The following is an 18,855-nucleotide window of genomic DNA, read 5'->3' on the forward strand; positions in this document are numbered from 1 at the left end:
TCTTCTGGCACTAAACTCCAACCGGCAGGAGCTGGTTTTTGGTCTGTTCTTTGTTCAATCATTTGTTTAAATGAGTCCAGTGAAAATGCCTTCCTCCCTCACATGGGATGTTCTAAGAAAAATATTCATGTCATGCTTGATGTGTGGCAGTATTTCACACAATATTTGCATGAAAGTCATCAGCTTAGAGAGAATTTATTTACACTGAGCATTACAGAACCCTTTCCCTACAGGGAAAACCTGGAATAGCACTGCTCTGACTCTTCTCCCTTCCACAGGTGCTGCTTCAGTTTCTGGTGTTTCCTGCTGGAGCCCCTTTCATAGGTTTGGCTCATGCATAACTCTTCCCACATTAAACACCTGATCAGGTTTTTAAAGGATAAATAGTTCTGCTCCCTTTTCCTGGAGCTTCAGAGTGAATTTGTTCCTGCTGGCATCGACAGCTATTAAGTCCCAGAATAACTCACCCACCTTTCAATTTTGTAGCTGTTCTCCAAAATCCAGCTTTGGCTCCAGTATGGGAGAATGTGATTGAAGTGCCCCTTCCAAATGCCTTTTGGTGCATCTTTTTTGGAAGTCAAGCTAGTAAGTGCTGGAACAGGGCAAATGAATATGAAGGGTGATAAACTTCAGGACGTTTTAATGCCACCAGAACAACTCAAGATATCGTGAAGCCTTGGAAAGCTGTGAAGCTTCTATGAGCTCTATATTTATATGGTCAGTATGCCTGGAATATTTGAAACCATTAAGCATTAATGCCTAGTTCTAATTAGAAATATTCATATTTTTATTAAATGGTAGGTACTAAAAAAGTTTTCGTTCAGGTAGTTAAAATCAAGTAGGTTAATTATTGATCATAGTTATTATTCTTTCCTTCTCCTTACATTTTGTGTTAAGTGAAAATCTTGGTTAGAATCTGGACATGAACCATGGGGATTCTCCCTGCTTTGTTTGTGGATTGTTTCACTCATGGGCTGTGAGTTTGGGTTTTTTTCTCCCTCTTATTATTTTATTGGACACCTGAGCGTTTTTCATTGTCAGATGACTGTGTGCTGTGAACCTCCTGTTCCCTGAGTGTGCCTGGCCTCAGGGTCACTCCTCATTTTACTGGCATGGGATCACAGCAGAGGATTGAGCTGGAGGAACAGAGCCAGCAGCTGACTGAGATGCTTAGAGCTGTGCATTTTGCTTTTGTGCAGGCACTGACTGCCTTCATTTTGATTGCCTGATCTTCATTGCAAAGTAGAAAAAGGGGGATTCAGGCAATTTTTGCAGTCTTTCAAGGCAAAAGTTTCTATTTTCCAAAACCTGAGCTGGGCAAGGGCTGGGGTGAGGGTTCCTCAATGAAGGACAGTTTTATACTCTGTGCAAGGGCACACTGAAACAGATGGAAATAAATACCATTCACCTGACAGGGCATAGGGAATTTATTCTGGATACAGAATTTCATTTCTATTTGAATGAGGGAAGCCTTGGAGTGTGGAAAAGATCTAATCCCTGCACTATAAACCTTGAGCCTGGGACTAGAAAAGAGATGCTCCTTCTTGGGAGCTTGGACTTGAGCAGGAAATAACTGGAATCACTTCCTCCACAGTGTCAGCAACCACTAATGACCTACTGCATTTCATCTGGTCCAAATTAATGTTGACTAATTGTTTCACAACTTAGCAAGTCAGGAAATTCATTCCCTGTGAATGAAGGATAATGATTTGCCAGGACATCACAATGAACTCCAGAGGCCACTTGCTTGGGTTTTTCTGTTCCACAGGCAGGGTTTTAAATGTAAGGCTGAATTAAATTCTTAAATTTAGCACTGCAGATTACCTTTTAAATACCTAGAAATGTGGCTTTGTGTACAAAGATGAAATATTGTGAGCATCAACCACCCATAAAAGCGATTGCCAGTGTCTCAGCTGGGGTGGCATCCCCTGGGTGGGTTTCCATGGAATGCCTGTTCATGGCATGGCTGGGGGACCACAGGGACAGTGGGATTAGCCACAGCATTATTAAACAAACTCCTGCTGTGACTGGAAGCTTGTGAGACAACGTGTTATCCACGTGGTGTGTGTGACTGAGAATCAGGTGTGCTCCCTGGGATACTGTCTGGGCACTCAGGGAAGTATCCCCCACCCCATGGGAAAGCCTCCATAATTTCCTTACATGCAGGAGTGAGACCTACTCCACCTTGATACAAGCAGGAAGGACTGTGGTGACATTTTTCCCTGCCTCTGACCTTGAGCTGAAGTTGTTCATTAATTTAAATCTCTTCTGGAAGAACACCTTTAATTTTTCCAGCTTCATGCCTCCTAGCAGAAAAACATCTCTAAACTATTTTATTGATGTATTTGGGATCTTCTCCTCTGTGTATGCTCCAGGACAAGAACATCTGGAAACCTGCAGACAATGACACTAATAAATTATCCTGCAAACTTTTTCCATCCCTCAAACCATGCAGTCTGAATTTGGGTTGCTCATTTGCAAATGAATCTGTCTCTCCCTCACTGGATGGATGTAGTGTAATGACTCCCTGGCTCCCAGCTCCAGGCCATTTAGGATATGGTTAAGCTGACTTCTTTTTGTCACTCTGGCTGCTGGCCAAAATTAAAATCAGAGCAATGTGTAAAATACAATAGTGTTATACAGTGTGACTGCAGCAAGAGATCTGACCCTGAACCTGTAAAATACCTGGCAAAGCCTGAAATAAAGAAAAAGTAAAATACAGTACCAGGAACCAAGGCAGTGCAGAATGGGACTACCTGTCTGAGTACCTCTGCATTAGAAAAGAGGCATCTCTAATTTATTTTTATCTTGTACATTAAGTTTTATAGAACAAACTACATTCCATTTTTTCAGTCAACCCTTGCAGGTGAAATCAGTACTTTGCACACGACCATCAGAACAGGGGATGTTGCTTCATAAAAACAACATTAATTGCTCGAAGACAAACATTTTCATGGCAGCATGTTTTGTAGCCTGCTTATATAAGTTCTACTCAGTGAAAGCCTGAATGAAGATAGATCATTCCTGTGTCTCTGGAGAAGGAAGGGTTTGCAAAAGTGAAGAGCCTGAGGAACACAGAGCTGAGGAGCAGCACTGCCTGGACCCCCCTGGGGCAGACTGGGCACAAACATCTGTGCTTGAGGGGTCTCTGCCTCCTGGGCAGCAAATACCACCAGATGGGTTTTGGCAGGAGCTGTAAATTTTGGCTTCCTGAGTGGTCCTTCTGTACCTCTGGAGTTTTTACCAACAGTTCATGTACAATCAGCTTTTATTTCCTCTACATTAATTTGTCATGAATTATCCAGCATAGATTATATCCTTAAAATTAAGTCCCCAGAGCGGTGAGTCTGGAAACACCCAAGAAAGTCTATGCATCAATTACTTGGAAAGTTGGCTAAGTAGCTGACATTTATATTTACTGATGAATTTTAATGACCAGTGGCAGAGCAATCACTGTAACAGGGCAGCTCTTGCATTCCAGAGCAGCTTTAACAGCAGCTCAGTTCTGTGCTGGCAGGGAAATCTTTCAAAAATCTTTCCTGCCAGGGGTAGTACACGTTTGGCACACCACACACTGACACTTCCCTCAGTGCTGGGAGAGAGACCCTACCTGGCCACAGGCTTAAAAAAAAAAAATTAAACACTTAAAAAAGGTGTTCAGGGTTAATATTTAACCCTGAATATTTAACCCTTAATATGTAGGACCTAGCTGAAGGTCCTACAATCTGATATTACACTGAAGGTGAAGCATCTCTAAAGCAAAAATCAAGCTTGGACCAGGAAATGCTGGTAGAAAGTCTGACCCAAATAACTGAACTGGAAATAAGGTGAAGAGATGTATTCCTAATGTTTTCTCACTGTTAATTATTATTATGAGTACTAATATCATCACTATTTGAAGACTATACCTCATGTCTGTCTTTCTGAAATATATGCTCTAATTAAATCTCAAATTGATGGGAAATCAGGCTAGAAAAAAATTATATTTTTTCATGTTTAAAATTCATTAATCTATATAAATTGAAGATTAAACTTTCAGCTAGGAGGCCACCTCTAACTTTAGGTTTTAGACATTGGATTTCTCACCACGCAGATATTTTAATGACTGATAAATACCTGTTTAATTTTCCAGATATCTATTACAAAAGCTATCAGGAAGAATTTTTGTGCTTTTTCCTACCTATTTTTATCTACTAGAAGAGAGTGGGGGGTTTTTTGTGGGTCTTTTACACTATAATTCATCAATTTTAACCTGGTAATGTACCTAAGAAAACAGGCATGTGTCTTATGTAGTAATTTAGCCAGAAAAAAGAAATTAAGTGGCTTTTGGCTTTGGATTTATGAGTTCCCAAGTGAGATCTACCAAAAGCACTGAAGAATTAACATTCTAAATAACTTTTTTTTTCATAACATCTGCGAGCTCATCTCAAAACTGTGGAGCAAAATTGAGTCAAATTACTAAATTTATATTAATTTAGACTTGATACTAATAAATATACTTCCGCATCTGGCATCATTATGGTTTTTATCATAATTTTCTCATTAAGCAAAGTCTAAAAGTTCTTAAACCCCCAAATTTAGGGATTTTAGTGCCTTTTTTTGGTAAGGATGTATCCTGAGCCCTTGCCAGTATTGTAGTCATGCCCTGTTCTGGTAGCTCACCATGCTCTGGGGAAGGATGAAACATCTCCCATAGGGCCAGTGGCTATCAGCATTTCCTGTGCTGATATGGATGTTTGTGCAGGAGGTTTTTCTTTTCCTTTTAGAGGAGTTTTTAATGCACACACCCCAGATGCCTAAAGACTTGCATACTCTTCTGTGTGTTTATATTCCTACTTATACTTTCAATCATATTTATGCCTGGGGTTGTTGGAGAATTCGGCAAAACCTCCACAGAAAGAGAACATGAGGGCTAGCAGAGATGGACATGGATAGATTTAGGTTTAGACCTTCAGCCTTACACAGGTAATACCCTACACAACGTTATTCTGTGCTGTTTTCCCTGTGGGAGGATGCTGTTAAAGAAGATAACAAGTCTTATCTGGGTAAATAATGAATAATAATCAAAAGCTAGCTTAAACTATACCTGGGAAACCTGGAGGAAGGCTTGTTTTGCAGAGGTACAGGTCACCTATGTTTTATAGGGTAAGAAACTACATTTTCAATGTGGGATGTGTCCTTGTCCTGTCAGCTCTGTGGCAATGAAGACATCCTAAACTTTTGGGTGTCTCTGAAGCTGATTAGCAGCCACTCACTGATGCAGTGTGCATGCTGTCACTGATTGCTGTTTCCCAGCACAAATGCCTCCAGGACACATCAGCCATCCTTCACTTGGCTCAGGGCTCCATCCTTTCAGAAGGTGCAATCCACTTTATCTGCTTCTTCAGGCAAAATGCATCAATAGCCTTCATAAAACCCAGCATTCACGAAGTACAGAAAGTTGGTGCCTGCAAATCCTTGCTGATATCACTTGTTTGACTGTTCTGTATCAGCAACACTGCAGCCAGGAGATAAACTCCGTTTGCTTTGGCTGTGCTGCCCCTGCTTCCTGAAGTCTGTCTCAGATCTGGTTGAAAAACCCAATTCAGCATCTTCTGTGGCCACTTTGGGGACTGCAGGTCACCTCACCTAATACACTGTACACGTGCCAGGAGAAGCAACTTCATGTAGCCATCAGACAAGTTTGGATAAGTTTTCCAGCTGCCACTCAGGAGCAGGGCTGCCTATTTTTGAAGTGTCCTGTTTCATTCCTGTGTTGAGTAGGTTTGGACTGGATATCAGGAAGAAATTCTTCCCTGTGAGGGTGGGTAGGCCCTGGCATATGTGGCCCAGAGAAGCTGTGCCTATCCCTGGATCCCTGGCAGTGTCCAAGGCCAGGTTGGACGGGACTTGGAGCAGCCTGGGACAGTGGAAGGTGTCCCTGCCCATGGCAGGTGGTGGAACAGGATGGGCTTTGAGGTCCCTTCTAGCCCAAACCATCCTGTGGCTCTGTGCTCCCTCTGTCAGCTCTCAGTGCCCCCAGCACCAGCTCTGTCAGAGCCCTCCCAGGCAGTGCCTGGAGCACAGCCCTGCTGCCTCAGCCCGTGTCCACTACAGGGGTCACCCTCCCCAGCCCTGCTGGGACAGCTCTGCTGCTGGGGGATGTCCCTGACAACTGCCTGGATCAGAGGTGACAGTCACATCTGTTGTTGCTGTGTATGTGGGTCAGCCAGAGCAAGCTCCTCACACAGACACTCAGCTTATCACTGGGGCACTGAGGCTGGTATCAACTGTGATAAGAGGCTGCAGTGCTGCCTTCAGAGCATTTTGACAACTGTCAAGAAAATTTTCCTTCGCTGCTGAAGCTTAACAGCTCAGGCATTTTCCAAAGCTGCTCTTCCATACTTTTACATAATTGGAGTACTTGTCTCCTGCCTGTTCTTACACCACTTGCTATGTTGCTTTCTGGGGCGTCTGGGGTGCCAAGCATAGCTCAAAATAGCTACTAGGAATTTGATATTTCTTAAAAAATATTTTTAGGGATACCATCCATAACTTCAGTGGTGTGCAGCATCGAGATATTTTCATTCTCTCTCAGAATTTTTGCCTTTGTAGGCTGCAAAATGAATATGTTCCTCTGTTCATGATAAACAGATCCAGCTGGGTGTGTAAGTAAAGGGTTAGTTAGGTTCTTTTTCTTTATGAATAGGGGAGTTAAGGGATTCAGGGACCGCAGAGACCCCTTCAGCTCTGATCTCTGCCTGCTCTCAGAATCCATCCTTACTCTCTGCATGGGACGTTTTATTCCCCCACTTTTCTAATGAACTCTAAGGGTTCTAATGAACCTTGTTCTTCCCCATGGCAGCCACCATACTTTACAAAACCTCAATAAGCATTTATTTCCCAGGTTTCAGTGAGAGCTTGCTCTCAGTGCTCTGGCTGTTTGCTTTCTGTTGCCTGAGGCATCTCTACCACCCTGGTACATTCCCCAGCATCCAAACATCACACAGACAGGGCACTGCTCTTGAACTGATAATCACTTGTAGGAACAGTTTGTTGCTTTTCATCAAATATGTCACATTCATTGCAGAGCAGTCTCTCTGTTTTATTGGTTTCCTCAGAAATAAGTGCTCCCAACCCCAGTCTTGCTCTCTGCAGCGTAGCTCTCTCTGCTGCTTTACAGCACACTAGAGCAGATGCTCTTTGCCTTTCAGCTTTGTAAAAGCTGGTGGAAGAAGTCAGTGTTGTCATTAACCCCTTTGGTAGCCAACTGTGCTGCAGTTTTTCTGTTTGGGGGTTTGTGCTTTGCCCGACTTTCTTGCCAAATTCTTGGATTTCTACACTCAGGGTGTTGTCATTTGCTGCCTTTGTTTGTTTGTTCATTTTTCCCTCTGCTGTATTAATGCTGTTTCCCCTATGTGTTCAGCTTAGACCTCCTCACTGAGTAATTTTAATTTTCCTATTGCATTTGTAGTTCTTGGTCTGTGAAGTCTGTGTCCCCTTGCCTTACAGGTGCTGATTGCCTTGTTAGGGCTAATTCTGGATCAGCTGCATTTCTGTGTGGCTTTTTTTCATTTCTCATCATAGTAGGGTCCCAGAAAGGACTTGCTTAGCCAATGTTGTAAGATTTCTTCCTTTCACTTTGATTGGTGAAGCTGAAGAAAGTATCACTGCTTCTTTGGCTCCATTTAGATGGAGATATTTGCCTCCTCTTTTCTTCCACTCTTCCAAAGCTTTAACTACCATCCTGCTACTTCCACAATCTTCTACTTACAGTGCTTTTGTTAATGAGATTTGCTTCTGCTCCTAGCTGTTAATTGGGAACCACCAAAGGACACAGACAGAGGTTTCCATGCTAAAATCCTGAATTCCAGCTGCCGGGTTGGGATGAGGTGAATAAGATGCTTTGAACAAGGCACTTGCCATTTCTGACTCTATTGCTTGTCTTGCTCTTCAGAGGAACCAGAATTTTACCCTGAGGATTGACTACATCTCATTATGCTAGAAAGACCAAGAGTTAGATGAATCCCTACAAAACAATTGCAACATGGTCATCTTACCTTAGGGAACTCTACTGTAGCAAGAGATAATTTAATACTTACTTAGCCCCTATTTCCTCCTGATTAACACCACCTTGAGGTTGCTAATTGTCTCAGAAAATAGATGTACTGCAGTGATAGCGTGCCTGGCCTTTCTGACCGCCTCCAAGGGCAAAAATATGTTTGTAAAAGCTGATGGCTGAGTGAAGTTCAATAGATATTATTACTGTGCCAGTCAATAAAGAGATGAGCAGAAAGGCTTACTGCAGATCGTGTGTTTGAGGAGAGTCAACTCATTAATCTAATTATCTACAAGCCCTCTAAAAATGTGTTATTGACTGTGCTTGCTGAAGCATGAACTCAAATATAAGAACAGCACACACTGAGCTGACAGCCCTCCCTCCATTCTGGCAGAGCAGCCCTGCTGCACATTCCCATTGCAAAGCAAAGGGGACGTGCTCCCTGTGTGAGGACAACTGCACTTCACAGGCAAGTGCTTCTGAGGATGACTAAGTGGGTAAAGAAGGCATCTACCCCACAGAAAAGTTATCTTGGTGATCAGTCTGATTATTGCCCACCTGATACAGCCAGCTGTGGATCCCACTCTGCATGTGTGGCTTTAGCTCACTAAAATATGAAATGCTGGCTAAAAAAACAAATGCATGGGGTTTATTCTGCTTCATAATTATGAAACTTGGAAGGGGCAATTTTAAGGCCCCCACGCACAGCCCAATGGCTTTTAAACTGGGAAGTTGTCCTTTTACCGGGCTCCTTCCACAGTTTGTGTTGTCTTTTTTTAGAGGAGAAACAGCATCTGTCAGGGCAGAGAAGTGACCTTGACTCTAAGCAAAGCCTGGAGACTCTCCTTGGGACAAACAGACACCAGGCAACCTTTGATTTCAATCAGCTTAAGCCCTGAGGCTGTTTTGAGCTTGATTAAAATGCACAGTTGTGCATAAAGTGCACAGTCTTGGCTCTAGGTGCTGGCACAGCCAGGGAAGTGAGAGAACAAACCTCACTGGGAAGCACGTTGGGTTCAGGGGCAGAAGGTCTGATCCTTTAGCACTTGGCAGGCTCCTGTAAAGCAAGTCTTGCTGATGTTTCTGAGCCAGGAAGGCTCAATAAAGAGTTGTCAATGACCAGCCCAGTAAGGAAATGGCCCATGTGAAAATATGGGATGAATTTCTGTGTGAGGATTTAAAAGTAGCCCCAAGAAGGATGGATGTATCTTTCTTCTGTAGAAGAAAGAGCACACATAAGGTTATTAGCTCACTGGGGACTTTATAAGGGAACTAAACACTGATGAACATGAAATTAAAATTTTACTTAAGTGCACAGGATGATTAGTTTTACTAGCTTAGCTTTATGGCTTAATTAGAAGAAATCCTTTCCTCTTGCCAATAATGCTAATTATAAAGATCTTGGTACTTCGATAAATACACTTGATAAGGAGATGTTATTCTTAAGGAATGTTATCATAAAATCAGGAAACGGTTCTGTGGAAAAAATTGTTTTAGGGAGAGCCCTAAATCATCATAACACAGACCACAGAAGTGGAGTCAAGTGAGCTGTGATGATTTGCCCAGCAAGTCAAAGAATGTCTTAAAGCTTAGCCCAAAATAGACACATCTTTAATAATCTGCAGGAACATATTTAAAATCAGAAAAGGGAACTGACAAAATGCTGAAATCCAGTTTCACAAGGGAGCTTCAGAAATGCACCTGGAGCTCTGGTGAGTGCATGATTTAGACCCCTGGAACCCTCTGCCTGCATGTTCTAAATGGATAATTTTGCTTCTTATGACACATTAGGATTCAAACAGAGATTTAAATCCTCCTCAGCTCTTTTAGGCTTGCAGATAGGGGGTCCAGTACAAAACAAACAGATGAACCTTCAATTTTCAGGCTATTGCAAATTTGAACTTAATTAATAGTCTTTCATTTCTAATGTCTTGTAGTTTGTAGATGGCCTGCATGAAATATTTAACTTTGTCCATCATACTAACAGAACAAAGTCTGTATTTTTTCCTCTGTAAAGTTTTCCAGTCGGAGAGATTTCTGAACTAGAAATTGTATTTGAAATTTGTTTTTTTTTAAAAAAAACTTCTCCAGCTTTTAGTCTCATCTAGTAACTTGTTTGTTTCAGATCTTGATCTTCATTCTTCTGCTGTCTTGTATATACAGAAATTTGAAACAGTTGTGCTCTCTCGTCTTTATCTAAGAGAGGTGTAGTTCTTGTATAGTTAAATGAAGCAACTTTAAAAAAAATCCATTACCTAGGAAACTTTTATGTCATTCCTGTCATCAGTTGTGTGATGTGAATTACTGTAATTGCATGCAAACTGTTTAAACAGCTCCTAGAGTTTGTCTCCTATGGTTTTATGCTGACAACCTGTGTCATACACAGCTTTCAAACTTTTAACCACCTTTTTAATAAGGATCTGACTAAGGTAGCTCAAAGCCTTGCACCCACATGTTTTATTTTGAAGGAAGTGATGCAGAACAGCCAAGTCCTGAAAGTCCTGAAGTTGATAGGAAATTTGGACTGGTTCAGAATACCTGGGTGGATTTGGGATTTGTGTTGCAAATACAGATTTGATCTTCATTTGTGTTGAAAGACTGAATCAACCATTCCCTCTTTCAAAGTAAGCCAGAGCTCTGTATCAGGTAATTTGATGAGAAATTTAAAACCCATGAGAGGGACAAAAGATTACTCACAACACTAAGCTTGGTGGCATAAATGGTATATTCACCAGCACATCTGGAGTGAAACAAGACCTCGTGAGTTTTTCTCAAATACTTCAGTAAGTCCAGAAATGGGAGTATCACTCGGATTTCTCCAGCCTGCAGGGGCTGCGCTGCTTCTGAGGGAGAAGGGTCCTTCTGCCAGGGTTAAATTCCTGCAGCAAACACTTCCTAACACTGAAAGACACTTGGGCAGAGAGGCAATACTTGTCTGCATCCTTCTCCGGACAGCTTGGATATAATCTCTTTGGAAAAGGGTGCGTTTCTATCCCACCAAATCACACCACGTGGCTTAGCAGCAGTTTTGTATCACAGGAGGTTAATGAAAGGGAAAATGGAAAGCATTCAGGTTTTGATTTTGCCCTGAAAGTGCTTCTGGTTTTACTTTCATTATCTTGGTCTTTAAGCAGACTAAGAAAAAAGTCCCCAGTGTTAAACAAGTTAAATAAATTAACTTAAAAGTAAATATTAAATAGGTTAATATTAAAACAAGTGCATGTAGTACAAAGCTAACCAGGGAATGGGAAACAGTTCTTAAAAATGTTTGTGGAAATGAAGACCAAATACAAGAAAGGCTTTCATTGATTTAGATTGGGGAGGGGTCTTTTGCTAATAATTTACTAATTTGACCAGACGAAGACTGAAATTTAGGTACAGAAGAGTGAGCAGACTCACCTGAGGCCATGCCAGGGGTCTGTGGCTGCAACCCCCAGCTGCCCTGTGCTCTGGAAAGAGTCTCCCCAGGCAGGAACACTCAGCAAATTTACAGGCAATTACCCCAGGCTGGGATTCCTTGGATCATTTACATCCATCACCTGAAACTTGTTGCATTAATTCCACCAGCTCAGCACAAAACCTGGAGATTCATCACAGGACTAACACTATTGCTCATCTCATGATCTCTCCAGTCAGAGCTGCCACCAACTTAAAGGCACTGTGAGGAGCTGTGGGTGAAAAATTGCCATCTGCAGAGGAGGGACAAGTTAATACTGAAACTTTGAATAATTTTGTTGTGCATAAATATCACAATGGTTTACAGGGGGTCTTTTAAGCCTGAACAGTTGCAAGACAGGACAAATGTACTTCAACTTCTGCGGGTTTTTTGGCACAAACCTTTGGATGCCCTGGTGTGGAGAGGAGGAACCAAGAGATGCAGATCTCTAACTCACCCTGTCACACAGCTCTGTTTGATTCCTCAGGTAGATGGGCTCAACAGCTCCTCAGGAGCCTAGTGCTCTGACACTTCTCATCATTTCTGGAATTTAGCCATGCCCAAAGCCCTCACAAATCAGCTTCCAAACAATGATGTTTTTTTCATAGTTGTAGGTCTGCATCTTCTCCTGTGTATATGAAAAATTGATCACTCTATCATTAAAAGCTGTATCTCTGAATTTCAGGCATTATTTAAACACATCACTAGCAGCTGTTTCTTTAATTGCAAAGGTTTACAGCTGAAAAACTTTAAAGTAAAAGAAACTAATTTTGATTTGAGGTTGTTCTGTGCTCTTGTTGCTAAATGCTGCATGCATTAAGAAAAAGTTTCTTGGCATATTCTGTCCTCAAATGACAAACATTCCTGAAATTATATTAAATATAGGTAGTTCTTCTGATAAGCACAGTTAACTGCTGAAAGGGAAGGCTTGCTTGAGCTGATGAGAGAGGGAATTGCTCCTTTGATTTAACAGATACTGATTAGCCTAAAAATATTCACTTAGGATAAAACTAAAAGTAAATGGGAGGAAAATTGGGTAATCATGGTCTCGTAATACTCCAGGATGTGCATGGACTCAATAACAAGTTTGGTAGTTTCTACAAGAAAACAGAAAAAATGACACTGAGGCTACTCAGTGAACAGTTATTAATTAATAATTTGGTATGTTTAGCCTGCACAATAGCAAAAATGGAGATACAATCTATTTCCAGAGGTTACTGCCAAAATACATAATTTTTATTAAAACATTATTGTGAAGGGTCTGATTTCACTTCTGTGTTTCTGTGCTTTTCAAAAAAGATATTTTCTTTAGCTTTTTCATATCTCAGCTGGTAACTCCCAGAATAGGTGGACACAAACACCTCAAATATGCTGCTTGAAAAGGCAAAAAGTATCTTACAAGTGAAAGGAGGGATGTAAATGCATGGGAGGGTAAAAGTGGTTTTACAGTCTGTATCATTTAACCATACCAAAGACATGTAGATAAGAGAGAAGCTTCAAAAGGAAAATTTTGGGACAATGAGCCAAAGACTGCAGGAAAACACATCTGATCCTACTTCAGTTTTGAAAAGAAGACACGAAGAACTCTAGCTGAGTTTCCCTGCACCTTGGGTATGAGTCCATTGATTTCTGCATGACAATTGCTCCTTCAAGGAGGGCTTTGTGTCACTGCAATCAAATTTGCTTTCTATCGAGCCTTTCTTGCAGACTTCAGCTCAGAATACTCAATAGAAATGAAGAATATAGTTCAACAGCAAGAATAATTGCTTTTTTTCTTTCTCTTACTTTGCACAAGAAAGAGATGACAATTTACATCTGTGGGTTAAAAGAAAGAAAGGGAGAATAAGTAAATAGGAAAAAGAAGTGAGCTGAAGAGATCTAGTGGGATTCTTGGAAATCCAGCCTCACTAATGTAAGAGAATTCCCCTTCAGTGGCAGAGGCTGCTTGCTCTGGAGGGCAGTGGTGGGTGAGCTGAGCAGGCTGGGTGCTGCCCCTGGGGTGGAGGGAGAAGAAATTTCAGGGATGGAGGAGCAAACTCCCAAAATTGTTTCTAAGAAGTGCACTCGTAAATGGTTTCCTCTGCTGGCAGTGCCTTCTCTAGCCACAGAATGCTGGTTCTTGAGCTTTCCAAATCCTAGTCACACTGATAAAACTTCTGGGAGCCTGGAAAAGTGTGGAAATTCAGTGGCTGAGTTCCAGTTTACATCTTACTGTTACATTTTAATGTCAACTTCTTTCTTTTAAGCAAACTAACCAAGTTAGCCTCAGTTCTTATTTGCTTTTTCATAAATCACTTTGAACTCTACTGGTGGAAAGCACTGCATAAAAGCTGAGTATTACCATTATATACAAAAGAAAAATTCTGTATTTAAGACTTGGGCACAATATTTCACATTGTGGTGATAAGGGTAAGTGTTAAACTTCCTAATTTGTTTCTGAACCACGAGTTACTGCCCTTCCTGCATCCTGCTTAAAGATGGAGAAAATGAGGCACTGAAGGATTAGAGCCAAATGAGCTTTCACTTAGCAGTAAACCCATCCATGGTAGGAATAACAGAACATTCCCTTCCTTACCAGTTATCCTCTGCTTACAACTGTATTTCTGGAAAATGGTGTTGAAACTTCAGGATATGGATGCAGAGTTGAAGGCAGCCCTCTGTGTGAGAGGCAGGGGCAATGCTTCAGAGAAAATGAAACACAGAGCATGGAGAGAATGCAAAGAATCCTCAGAAATCAGGCAGTTCTTCACTGAGACAGGGAATGCACAGGAATAAAGAAAGCTCCTTCTGTGGCAGTAGATGCAGAATATGGCACTTAGCAGGGAGAGCCAGCAAAAACACAGTTAAAATGATCCATGGCAACATAATGCTAAAGATCTGGGTAGAGTCTGGAGGGGCCAGGGCCACAAAGGGAAAAGGTGCAAAATATTAAGCTGCTTATTCGAGGTCTTAAGGAAGCCAAGTACAGGCAGGCTGGGGGAAGTTTTGCTCAATGCACAGTTCATTTAGGTAGCTGATAAGCTGCTCAGAGAACTTCTGGAAGCTTGCTTTCTCTCCTCCATCTTCCTCTTTTTTTGTTTTTATTTTCTTTTTTTCAGTGATTTTTTCTTTTACTCCAGTCATGTTTGGATTAATGATTCCTGTGGAGCAAAACTTGTTACTCTTTGTGGAAACCTGGGCTTTTCTTTCCATAAATAGTAAGATCCTGTCCAAAACTGCAGAAACTGGTGCTCTTAATGGTTTCCCAGTGTCTGTAAGCAGGGTTTGGTTGATTTATGACTCCCTTTTTTTTCAGTTCTGTGCTATACAATGGATATATTCCCCTCCTCTGCCTGTGAATGTGTTCAGCCATTTCTCTCTTTGGATTTTAAGAGCTTCAAAGTGTTTCTTGCTTTTACATAAGGCAACACAGATGAACTTTCCTGGGATTTAACCCAATAATAAATAATTGTTCATTGGCTGCCCCTCAGGGACACAATTTCCTGTCTTAACTGATTTGGAGCAAAAAGGGATGTGTGGAACCTTGCTGGGTTTAGAGAGGACACTATTATTTTTATTCATTATCTTAACATCTGAGGAATGGAAGAGGAAAAAATAGAAGATTATGCAAATTAAGTGGGAAAATGTATGAAAAGAACCTCAACAAATTTGATTTGTTTTTTCCATTGCATTCTCTCTAGGTAACAACATGGTATTTCTTACAGTGCCTCTTCCCACTATTGACTAATAAAGTAGCTAATGATCTGCTATGTCTAAACAAAGTACAGATATTCCAAAGGTCTTAATATTTCTTGGTAAACATTGCATGAAAAGGGATCAATCTGAGCAGAAGTATTTTCTGATAGAGAATTAATTTGCTGTTTCATACTGTGACCCAATATATCAATGAATGATACATCAATACCTCCTTTAAACACCTTCAGAAATGGGAAATAGACGTTATTTTTCCTATTCCTCTGGAAGCATCTGCAAGCTTCTTTTTTATGCAACCATAACATGGTTTTAATGTCTGGATGCTTTAACTCCTTGAGGAAAATGATGGAGTTGGAATGAACTACAGAAAAGAGGAGATTGTTAGGACTAAACTCTTTGCCAGTGCTCATGTGGGACACAGTATCTGAGATTTCCAAGCTGTAGCAAGTCTAGGGAATCCATGGAACAGTTTTCCTCCTGCTTTCGTTGCCACCTGAGGAGAGATGTAATTTGCTTCTCCTTTATCCCACCTGTTTGGCAAAGCAATCCACAACTACCTGAGGGGAGGTTGTAGCCAGGTGGGGGAAACACTGATTTCCTCTGCAATAGCTCAGAATGGCTGATAATTGATCAGAGAGAGGCATCATTTGTCTGACTGGTAAATAAACAGCACAAAAGAGCTTTACACAGCCTTGACAGATCCTCACATGGGCTCAGGCACAGAGCTCAGCCAGGGACAAGTGCCAGAAGCCTGGAGATGTCCATCTGTGTTTGAGATCACAGCTCTTATCATCCCTGGCACTGCTGGGTCTGTACAACCCCCACTGGGATGATTCTCCTGCGGGAAGAACTGCAGGACAGCCCCTCATGCAGAAACCCCACACTCAGATAAAGAGTCAAGTGACTGGAGTTTAAAACCTCTCATCATTTGGGACTCATTAACTGTGTGGGTGTAGCTTTGTAGCCTGTGATGGGTGACTCAGCTTTCATCTGCTTCTGGACAACTGTCACAGCCCATCTGATGTATGAACTCATTAAACTTCAGCTGCTTGCTCGTGACCAAGACCTCCACACAAATCTGGTGTTAGGTGAATTAAATTCCCTTGTGGGTGTCTGTGTGGCAGGAATGTGAAAACCAGCACATCTCACACACTAATGCACCTAGCTGGGAATCATAGCAAAAAGTTTCTGACTTTACTGGTAGCCATACAGATACTTTATTGCACAGATACTTCTAAGCCAGTTTCATTTTACAGTCCCTTGGAAATAATGGATTCTGCTTCCTTTTACATGCAGTCATGAACGATTACAAGATGGGGACACTACTTTATGAGCACTTTCCAAATCATTAAAAATACATATATCGAGCCACCCTGTGCTGTAAAACATGAGTCACTGTGCAGCTCATGAAAGTACTTCTGAAGGGTGTAAAAAGTGCCACTCTTTCCATTTTTAATTAGTTTATTTTGTGCTTAAGTGCCTTTAACAATGAGAAGGTGGCAAGTTCATTTTTTTTTTTTTGGATGCAGGCAGAATGCACCAATCGAGCATTAATAAAGCAGAGCCCTTTCCCTACTCAAGGAATCTTTTACTCTGCCTTACAGAAGTCTAAGATACCTGCATGCTTATGGCAAACAAACTCACTTGTAACCTCCATCATTGAAAGTGAAATGTAAATTAGAATGTAAAGAACTGATTGTTGGAGGCCCAATTTCTGATTAAAAATTGTAGGATGCCTTTGTTTTCCTCATTAAGTCACAGAAGGAAAAAGAAATCGCTGCACTATCTCAGTTGCAGATCCACAAACACAGGTATGAATGTGAGAAGAATGCAGAATTAGCATCCAAGATATCAGAAACCAATAAAAATAGTGATGGCAAAATGCTGTAGTGCATCACCTTGTTTTGATATATTTGAGTGCAAGTTCAGATGGATATTATACCCATTCCTGCATTTAAGTATTTTATTGAAATAGTATTTCTAAGACAAATAAAGTGAGAAGCTGCTTCAAAGTTTAATGGATCTTTAGTTACAAATGACACTGCCTATATCTGGCTGACCAAATTATCTGTTATGCAACTGAAAAACATTCTTTCTGAAGAAAAGCAATATAAATAGAAATAAAACCAGTCCACTTCAGTATTTCCTGAATGACAATGTTCCTCTAGGATATCAGAGGACTTTGGGACCAAGTGCATCAGTTTTGGTTGACTTGAGCATGCAGTATTGTAGGGAAATAAAAACTTGTCCCAGAATACTCGGGCCAAACTTGATCACAAGCCACGAGGGTGTGATGCTACAGGGCATTGAAAAACTCCTGTGCCTGCTGCCTCTACCTCAGCACCTGGATTCTGGAAGCAGAGAAAGGAATTGGGGGCAGTATCAGCTGTTAGAGCCTTGGGATACTGGGATTTAGAGGTATCCTGGTCAGGCACATTTTCATTTCCCTGCGTGGTTAGCCCAGATGAGATGGCCCAGATTGTGAAGAGAATTGTCTGATCTCTGTGTGTGCCCAGGGACAATAAATCAGCTGCTCTCAAAGCTGGGCTCTGGGCTCCAGCAGAAGATGCAGTTGAGTTCAGACTTGGCACCGGGCACCCCTTGCAATTCCTGACCAATAGATGCAAGGTGTTAATGCCTGTCCTGAGCAGCTCATTGGAAAGCATTGGGAAGTAGATTACAGACAGAGTAGCTGGTAGGAGAACCTGGTCAAAGAGTGGCTAAACAGGCTCCAGTTACTCCTGCATGGCACCAGGTACATGGCAAGGCACAAGTGTAGCTGGGAACTTTGTCCACATGGAGATAGCACATATGAACATTCCTAAGTGGTTCTTCTTATTACTGCACACCTACTCATTCTGTTCTTGAGAGGAAAAGAGCTGGAATATAGGATGCTTGACCCTGAATTTTAGTAAATTTAAGTGAATTTTCTCGTTTAATTGCTTTTGCAATTATTCCTTTCCAAGCCTTGGTGAGAAGCAAAAGGTTCTGCCTGTGAGTGAAGTCCAGGCTCCCTGTGTGCACAAACACAGCCATGGCGGGGTCTGAGTACCCCAGGCCTCCAGCTTTGATCACTGTCTGTGGGTTCCCGTGCCTATTTAACAGCCCTGCATCAATTTGCACATTGAAATGCTGTACTCACTGCGTGGCTGATGTGCGGCAGGAGCCACACAGAACAGTCACAAAACCCCCATTTATTTCAAGTGATCAGCTACTGATGCGTCAGTTTGTCTGGCCTAGGGGCCCTGTGTGAGCAGCTGTGATACTGTGCTACCTTCCACATGCCATACTTTTTAAACAATCGTGTCTTTGGACTGTGGCTCTGTTCCTCAGCACACCACGGCCAGCTCTTACTCACTTGCATAATATTAATACTAAAATTAGGTGACACACTCATTCCATTTGTTAGTTCCTCGTTGTATTCACTGAGAGCTGGAAAAAGCTGCAGCAGCCAGTATTTTCCCTTGAGAAGAGACCACTGGCAGGTGACAATTTGCTTCTAGATTGTGGTGAGGTCCCCTGCCTTGGTAAAAAGCCAGAAGAGCAGTTGGCTCCATCTCCAGCCTCAGCTGGAACATCAGCAGAGGCCAATCTGAAGAGTAATCACACAAGGAGACCCTGGGAGACAGAAGAGTTTCATGCCAGCTGAGAATATTAGAATATCAGTCCAGTGGAAATTCCACAGGGT

This window comes from Coloeus monedula (assembly GCF_965178545.1).
Source record: "Coloeus monedula genome assembly, chromosome: 8".
Taxonomy (NCBI): domain Eukaryota; kingdom Metazoa; phylum Chordata; class Aves; order Passeriformes; family Corvidae; genus Coloeus; species Coloeus monedula.